Consider the following 7231-nt stretch of genomic DNA (forward strand, 5'->3'; position numbering starts at 1 on the left):
TTCTAGTCCCCTCACTGTTGTTCTCAGGGCCCTGCAGAGGAAGTAACTCCATGTGGTTTGGACCAGTGGTTTGTCACCCTGGGGAGCCATTGACTAAACCTGCTCTTTAAATCCCTGGTTAGGAATTTTGAATATATCCTATCTTTAGGAGTTCATTGGCTTGTAGATTTCTCCAGGGCCATTTTTCCAGGGTTGTTTTTGATGAGATAAGAAAAACCTGCCAAGAAACCCTGGTTAGCCTGGAATTGAGCCTTAGAGGCTGAATTGCTTTAATCTTAGGGTGTGACAGTCTAGCTTACAATGAGATTTCCACCAGTTTAAAGGCACTGAACTAGATAGGGGTGAGAAGATTCCACAGCCTTAGGAACACACCTCTGAGTGGAGCAGCAATGGTTCTACTTTCTTTAATGTAAGAATGTGAAGTTCTTTGTTGAGCCTGATAGGCCACATGCTTCTATTATATAAATCACACTATTATTAATGTAATCTGCAGCATAAAAACTTTGGGATGATTGGTGAACAATTCAGTCACCTATAAGACGCAACCAGAGAAAATCAGACTTCATTAATTTCCTCACAATGTGAAACTCCTGCTTTATAATTACAGCTGTTTTAATTGAACCTCAGGTGACAGCTTTCTGTCTATCAACTAAGGAAGAATTGGTTTCATTTCATATCCATGATCTTGTACTAATTAATGTATGAAATGCCTTTATTTATGAAAGCATGTTTGGATGACAAACAGTGCTCTCCAACAGAAATATAGTGCTGTCCTTATATGTAACTAAATTTTTTCTAGTAGTCCCATTAAAAAGTAAAAATAAATGGGTGAAATTAATCTTAACAATATTCTTTAACCTAATATATTCAAAATAGTATCGTGTCACTATGTAATCAATATAAAATCATTTTATATTTTAATTTGTGTACAACGTCTTAGAAATCTGGTGTGTATTTTACATGTACAGTGTATGCCAGTTTGGACCAGTCACATTTCAAGTGCTCAAAATCCACTTGTAGTTAGTGCCTGTTGAATTGGAAGCACAGTTTTAAACTGTTACTGTATCTGTAGTTAAGCAGAGGATTTCAGAGGGGAGAGAGAAATGGGGCAGGAAAGAGAGGGAAAAAAAAAAAAAGTCCTTGCTGGATATAGAGCATCAATGGTGCCAGATTTCCCAAGGTTTGTGTCCTTCTGTTCAACATTTCAACTTTAAACAGAAAGCATCAACTTCCTTTATCTGACACCCCAGCAGGACATTGTGATCAAAACAAAAAACCCATCTTATAGGGCTTCCCTGGTGGCACAGTGGTTGAGAGTCCGCCTGCCGATGCAGGGGACACGGGTTCGTGCTCCGGTCCAGGAAGATCCCACATGCCGCAGAACGGCTGGGCTCATGAGCCATGGCCGCTGGGCCTGCTCCTCCGGAGCCTGTGCTCCGCAACGGGAGAGGCCCCAACGGTGAGAGGCCCGCGTACCGCAAAACAAACAAACAAACAAACAAAAAACACCCCATCTTATAGACTCAACATCTGCCCTACACAAATTTGAGAAGTGAGAACAGGTGCTTAGGGCTGGTAGCATGAGAACGGACTTTGGGAACAGGACAGATAGACCTGAGCTCAAACCAGCCCTCTTGGGGCTGAGCTGTGAGCTTACGCAAATCTGTCGCTTCTTTGGCCCTTCCCACTCTAGTCATGGGCACAGAAGTACCAGTCTGGTAGAGTTTTAGTGGGGATTAAATTAGATTCGTCCTGTGAGGTTACCTAGGTCAGTCGGTTTGTGGTGTACGGGAGGCGCTCAGCCGTTATCTTCCAGTTTCTCCAGCTATTTTTCTCATCAGGGCACTTTGCCCAACCTTTTTTGCCCTTCACTCTCCCTTCAGGATCTGAACAGTTTTCCTGCTCCAATTCCCCAAATCTCCATTTCTGCTGCAGCCCCTGCTCATATGCCCGCTGTAATTATGATTGTGTTATGAATATAAAAGGCTTATTGTCAAAGCACCAGTAGTAATGGTAATAAGAATTCAGCTACTGCCCGTTCCAATTCCACGTGAAATGTTCCGTTAAATCACTCCAAATTCGGTAAAAAGACCAGTTGTACTTTTATTTTTGACCGATGGGTGGCAGCATTGTCCAAGTCACTGATCTCTGAGCAGGCTGGTCCCTCAGAGTTTCCTTTTTTTGATGCCTTTCATTATCTGTGGTTCATTCTCTCAATCTGGAAGAGAGCTTTTCATCAAAAAGTTCAGGACACTGGAGTACAATGTCAGCTCCCAAAGTGCTAGAGGAAGCCCAGGACCCAGAGCTTCTGTCCATTTGGACACTTGGGGAGATGGCTCAGGGCCAGAGTCAAGGTTCCCATTGTAGATGGGTCTGGGAAAGTGATGGCAGGATGAAATGCTTTCCAGCAGGTGATCACCAAAGGTCCAGGTGTGCCGAAGGAGAGGGTAGAGAGGCTGATCCCAAGAGACTGCATGAAAACGTTAAGAGCCTCCACAAACAGAGGCTGCTGATAGGTATCAAACGCTGGTCTTGTAAGGTCACTGTAATAACTAGGAATTAATTTTCTTACCCTCATCCTCCCTTAGTAGGACCTACTGTCTTTTTTTAACTATCAACAATTCCTTTTTTAAAAAAAATTTGTTTATTTATTTTTGGCTGCGTTGGTTCTTAGTTGCCAGGCACAGGCTCTTTGCTGTGGTGTGTGGGCTCCTCTGTAGTTGCAGCGGGCGGGCTCTCTAGTTGTGGTGTGCGGGCTCCAAGGTGGCCTCAGAAATTGCGGCACACAAGCTTACTTGCCCTGCGGCATGTGGGATGGCATGTGGGATCTTAGTTCCCCCACCAGGGGTCGAACCCTCATCCCTTTAATTGGAAGGTTCTTAACCACTGGAGCACCAGGGAAGTCCCAGGACATATTGTCTTTGAATTAGAAGGATGTGCTTAAAAATTATTCTTTTTTTTTAAATATCTTGTTACCTGGGATTTATCCCTCACCCTGGTCCTCAACACCCAATACAATGACCATTTAGCACTTTGAATGGTAATCTTTAGACATCACATTACTCAACCGTTTGAATTAAAGAGAGTCTAATCATATTTGAAGACTTAAACTTCTTTCAGGCTTTCCTTTACATTTCCTGATTTTTATCAGGTGACTGATTTGGTATGGATCAAGAGATTAACCAGAGAACATTTAGAGAATGCAGGAAAACATGAAGGAGAAAATAAAAACTACTCATTAGCTTGAAAAGATATATATCTTGAAAAATAAGATAGAAAAACTGTTGTTTATTCTTCCAGAGGTGTGGACTAAACCAGAAAACCTTTTGAATTATATGATTGTGAATTTTATGATTAATCATGCTGACAAAAAAGGGGGCATGAAACTTCTAGGATTTTCTTGTTTTGTTTAATTGTTCAGTTATTCACGTATATATGAAAACATTGAAGAACCTGCTATGTGCTACATACTGTGCTAGACTGGGGGGTGAGGGAGAGAGTTGAGCCGTAAGACATGGTCCTTGCTTGTGAGCTCCTTACAATTTACTGGAGAAGAGAGAAAAACAAATCAATACTTCCAGTGTGGTAACTGCTACAACAGGACAGCACACCTTTTTATAGAAACAGAAAGAAAGGCACCTAAATACCCACTGGCAGTTAGGAAAGGCTTCACAGGGAGGTGGCACAAGCCGAGTATTTAAAGGCAAATAGAAATTATCTGTATTGAGCATAAGAAGTTGGAGGAAGGACATTCAGGCAGTGGAATGAAATGTACAAAGACACATATTCGATTGCTTGGTGTTTGTGAATAATGGCAAGTACCTGGTATGAAGCTGGAGTAGACTATGTGAGTACATTGGGGAATAGAAGGAGTGGTGGGAATTGGGCAGGGAAGCTGGAGTGAGATAATGACGGGCTTTTTATGGCCTGTTGAGTTACTGGAACTTTTATCTTATAGGAATTCACAGCAGATGGAAATGGGGAGTTGGAAAGTGAGAGAAATGTGGGATGATTCCCAGGATTCTACTTTGGATGATTGGATGAATGTTTGTAACACAGAGGAGGGGCAGGGTTGTGGGAGGTGAGAAAGATGATGAGTTTACTTTCAGACTTCAGGGAATCCTGCCCAGGTGACAACTTACTATAGGCATCTGGCCATCAGGAGAGAGATCTAGATTTCCAGTTACAAATTGTGGTTACTAATAATAACCGTTTACCGAGGATTTATTATGTACCACATTCTGTATTAATCCTCATGTTAAATCCTCTTTCACAACCCTGTAACCACATTTTATCGATGCGAAAGATCAAGGTACATGACTTGTCCCATACCACGTGTCCAGGAAATGGTGGAGCTGGGATTTGAGCCGAGGCTGATTCCAGAACCTGCATTCTCAACCACCGCCTTCTACAGAGCCATCTACATGGAGGCGTGGTTAAATAATGGGCAAAGATGAAGCATTCAGGGACAGGATGCAGAATGAGAAAAAGACTGAGAAACATAGCTATTGTGGGACAAGTTGTAGAAAAGGAGCTGTTGGAGCCTAGGACAGAGTTGCTACAGGGGAAGGAGGAAAACAAGGAAAGGATGTTGTCCAGAAACCCAAGAGGAGAATTTTTAAAAATATTTTTATTTACTTATTTACTTGGTTGCACTGGGTCTTAGTGGTGGCAGGCAGGATCCTTGATTGTGGCACGTGAACTCTTAGTTGCAGCATACATGTGGGATCTAGTTCCCTGACCAGGGATTGAACCTGGGCCCCCTGCATTGGGAGCGCAGAGTCTTATCCATTGCACCACCAGGGAAGTCCCACCAAGAGGAGAGTTTTGAGGAGGGAGGGATCAACGATGAAAATACCACAGAGGTAAAATAAGACATGGACTGAACAGAACCTTTGGGTTTCTCTTTCTGTGTCTTCCTGGCACCAGCCCCACATTTCCAGCTGATGACCAAACATAAGCACTTGGGTGTTCCACAGCCTTTGTCACCTTCTAAGTTCCGTTTCTGTTGATAATATGACTATCTTCTCAGACATCCAGAACACACCCTTTGGGATGATCTTTGATGTCCTTTTCCCACATGACCACCAATGACCAAATCCTGTTGGCCTTTACTCGACAACATTTCTCTCATCTACCCCTTCCTCTTCATGCCCTCACTGATAACCCAGTTCTTTGCTTTTTACCTCCACCATGTATTTCTATCCTAGTTTGTCTTTTTTTTTGCAGTACACAGGCCTCTCACTGTTGTGGCCTCCCCCTTGCGGAGCACAGGCTCCGGACGCGCAGGCTCAGCAGCCATGGCTCACGGGCCCAGCCGCTCCGCGGCATGTGGGATCTTCCCGGACCGGGGCACGAACCCGCGTCCCCTGCATCGGCAGGCGGACTCTCAACCACTGCGCCACCAGGGAAGCCCCCTAGTTTGTCTTCTTACCACTGGTTGCATTCTCCTCTAATCTGCCTTGCCCATGAACTCTTCTGAAGTCTCACCATGCCACTCGCAGCTCAGGAACCTTCAGGGGCTCTTCATTATTTACAATATAAATTCCAAATTGTTACTGAAGACCACCTATAAACTAGCTCTAGCCTATTTTTTCCAGTCTTTCCCCCCCTGCATTACGTGCCTTGCAGCCTCTCTTCCAGCCAGACTGAAAAATGTCTTGTTTCCTGTGTTTTGCCTCCTTAGATCCATTGCTCAGGCCAATCCTTCCACATGGATGCACTTTCCTTTCATCTTTCAGGTCCAAATCTTAACCCATCCTTCAAAGGTCATCTGAAATATTATTTTCTCTGTGAAGCTTTTCTTGATCCTTTCTACCAGAAATAATTTCAGCCTTCTCTGAACTCACGTGAGTATGACACTTTATCTGTACATTTCTTAGGGCAATTAATGCTTTCTAACTTATGGGTTTTAAAAATAGGTATGTGTTTTAGTTTTTGAAGGCAAAGTCTATCTCAACTATTTTTCTATTCCTCATTTTGCTTATCACATAGGTGTTTTATATGTAGCTGTTCTGCTGAATATTTATTTATTGAGTGAATGAATGGATAGCTGACATTATTGTCACTATCTGTGCAATCTCTGGACATTTCCTTCTTAATCATCTCTTTATACAAAACTAGACTTGAGTCTTTCCTCTCATCATCTTTTTTTTCTTTTTTTCTTTTTTTGGCCACACCGCATGGCTTGCGGGATCTTCCCTGACCAGGGATTGAAAGCGGGCCGCAGCAGTGAAAGCCCGGACCCTAACCACAGGCCACCAGGGAACTCCCCTTAATCATCTCTTTAGACTGAGCCGCTTTAGTGCCCTGCCCTCTCATTTGTATGGTGTAGACTCATAGCTTAGGTTTGAGAAAAGTTGATTTTCAGTAGTGTCAATGAAGGCAGTAGAAAGCTAAGGTAGCTATTTGATTTTTTAAAAAATATCTTTATTGGAGTATATTTGCTTTACAAAGTTATGCTAGTTTCTGCTGTGCAACAAAGTGAATCAGCTATATGTATACATGTATCCCCATATCCCCTCCCTCTTGAGTTTCCCTCCCACCCTCCCTATCCCACCCTTCTAGGTCATCACACAGCAGTGAGCTGATCTCCCTGTGCTATGCTGCTGCTTCCCACTAGCTATCGGTTTTACATTTGGTAGTGTATATATGTCCATGCCACTCTCTCACTTCGCCCCAGCTTCCCCATCCCACCCCCCTCGGGTTCTCAACTCCGTTCTCTATGTCTGTGTCTTTATTCCTGCCCTGCCACTAGGTTCATCAGTACCATTTTTTTAGATTCCGTATATCTGCATTAGCATATGGTACTTGTTCTTCTCTTTCTGACTTACTTCACTCGGTATGACAGACTCTAGGTCCATCCACCTCATTACAAATAACTCAGTTTCATTCCTTTTTATGACTAGTAATATTCCATTGTATATACGTGCCACATCTTCTTTAACCATTCATCTGTCAATGGACACTTAGGTTGCTTCCATGACCTGATTGTAAATAGTGCTGCAATGAACATTGTGGTACATGTATCTTTTTGAATTATGGTTTTTCAGGGTATATGCCCAGCAGTGGGATTGCTGGGTCATGTGGTAGTTCTATTTGTAGTTTTTTAAGGAACCTCCATACTGTTCTCCATAGTGGCTGTATCAATTCACATTCCCACCAACAGTGCAGGAGGGGTCCCTTTATTCCACACCCTCTCCAGCATTTATTGTTTCTAGATTTTTTTTTT

This window comes from Lipotes vexillifer, unplaced genomic scaffold (genome assembly GCF_000442215.2).
Source record: "Lipotes vexillifer unplaced genomic scaffold, Lipotes_vexillifer_v1.1 scaffold1048, whole genome shotgun sequence".
NCBI lineage: Eukaryota > Metazoa > Chordata > Mammalia > Artiodactyla > Lipotidae > Lipotes > Lipotes vexillifer.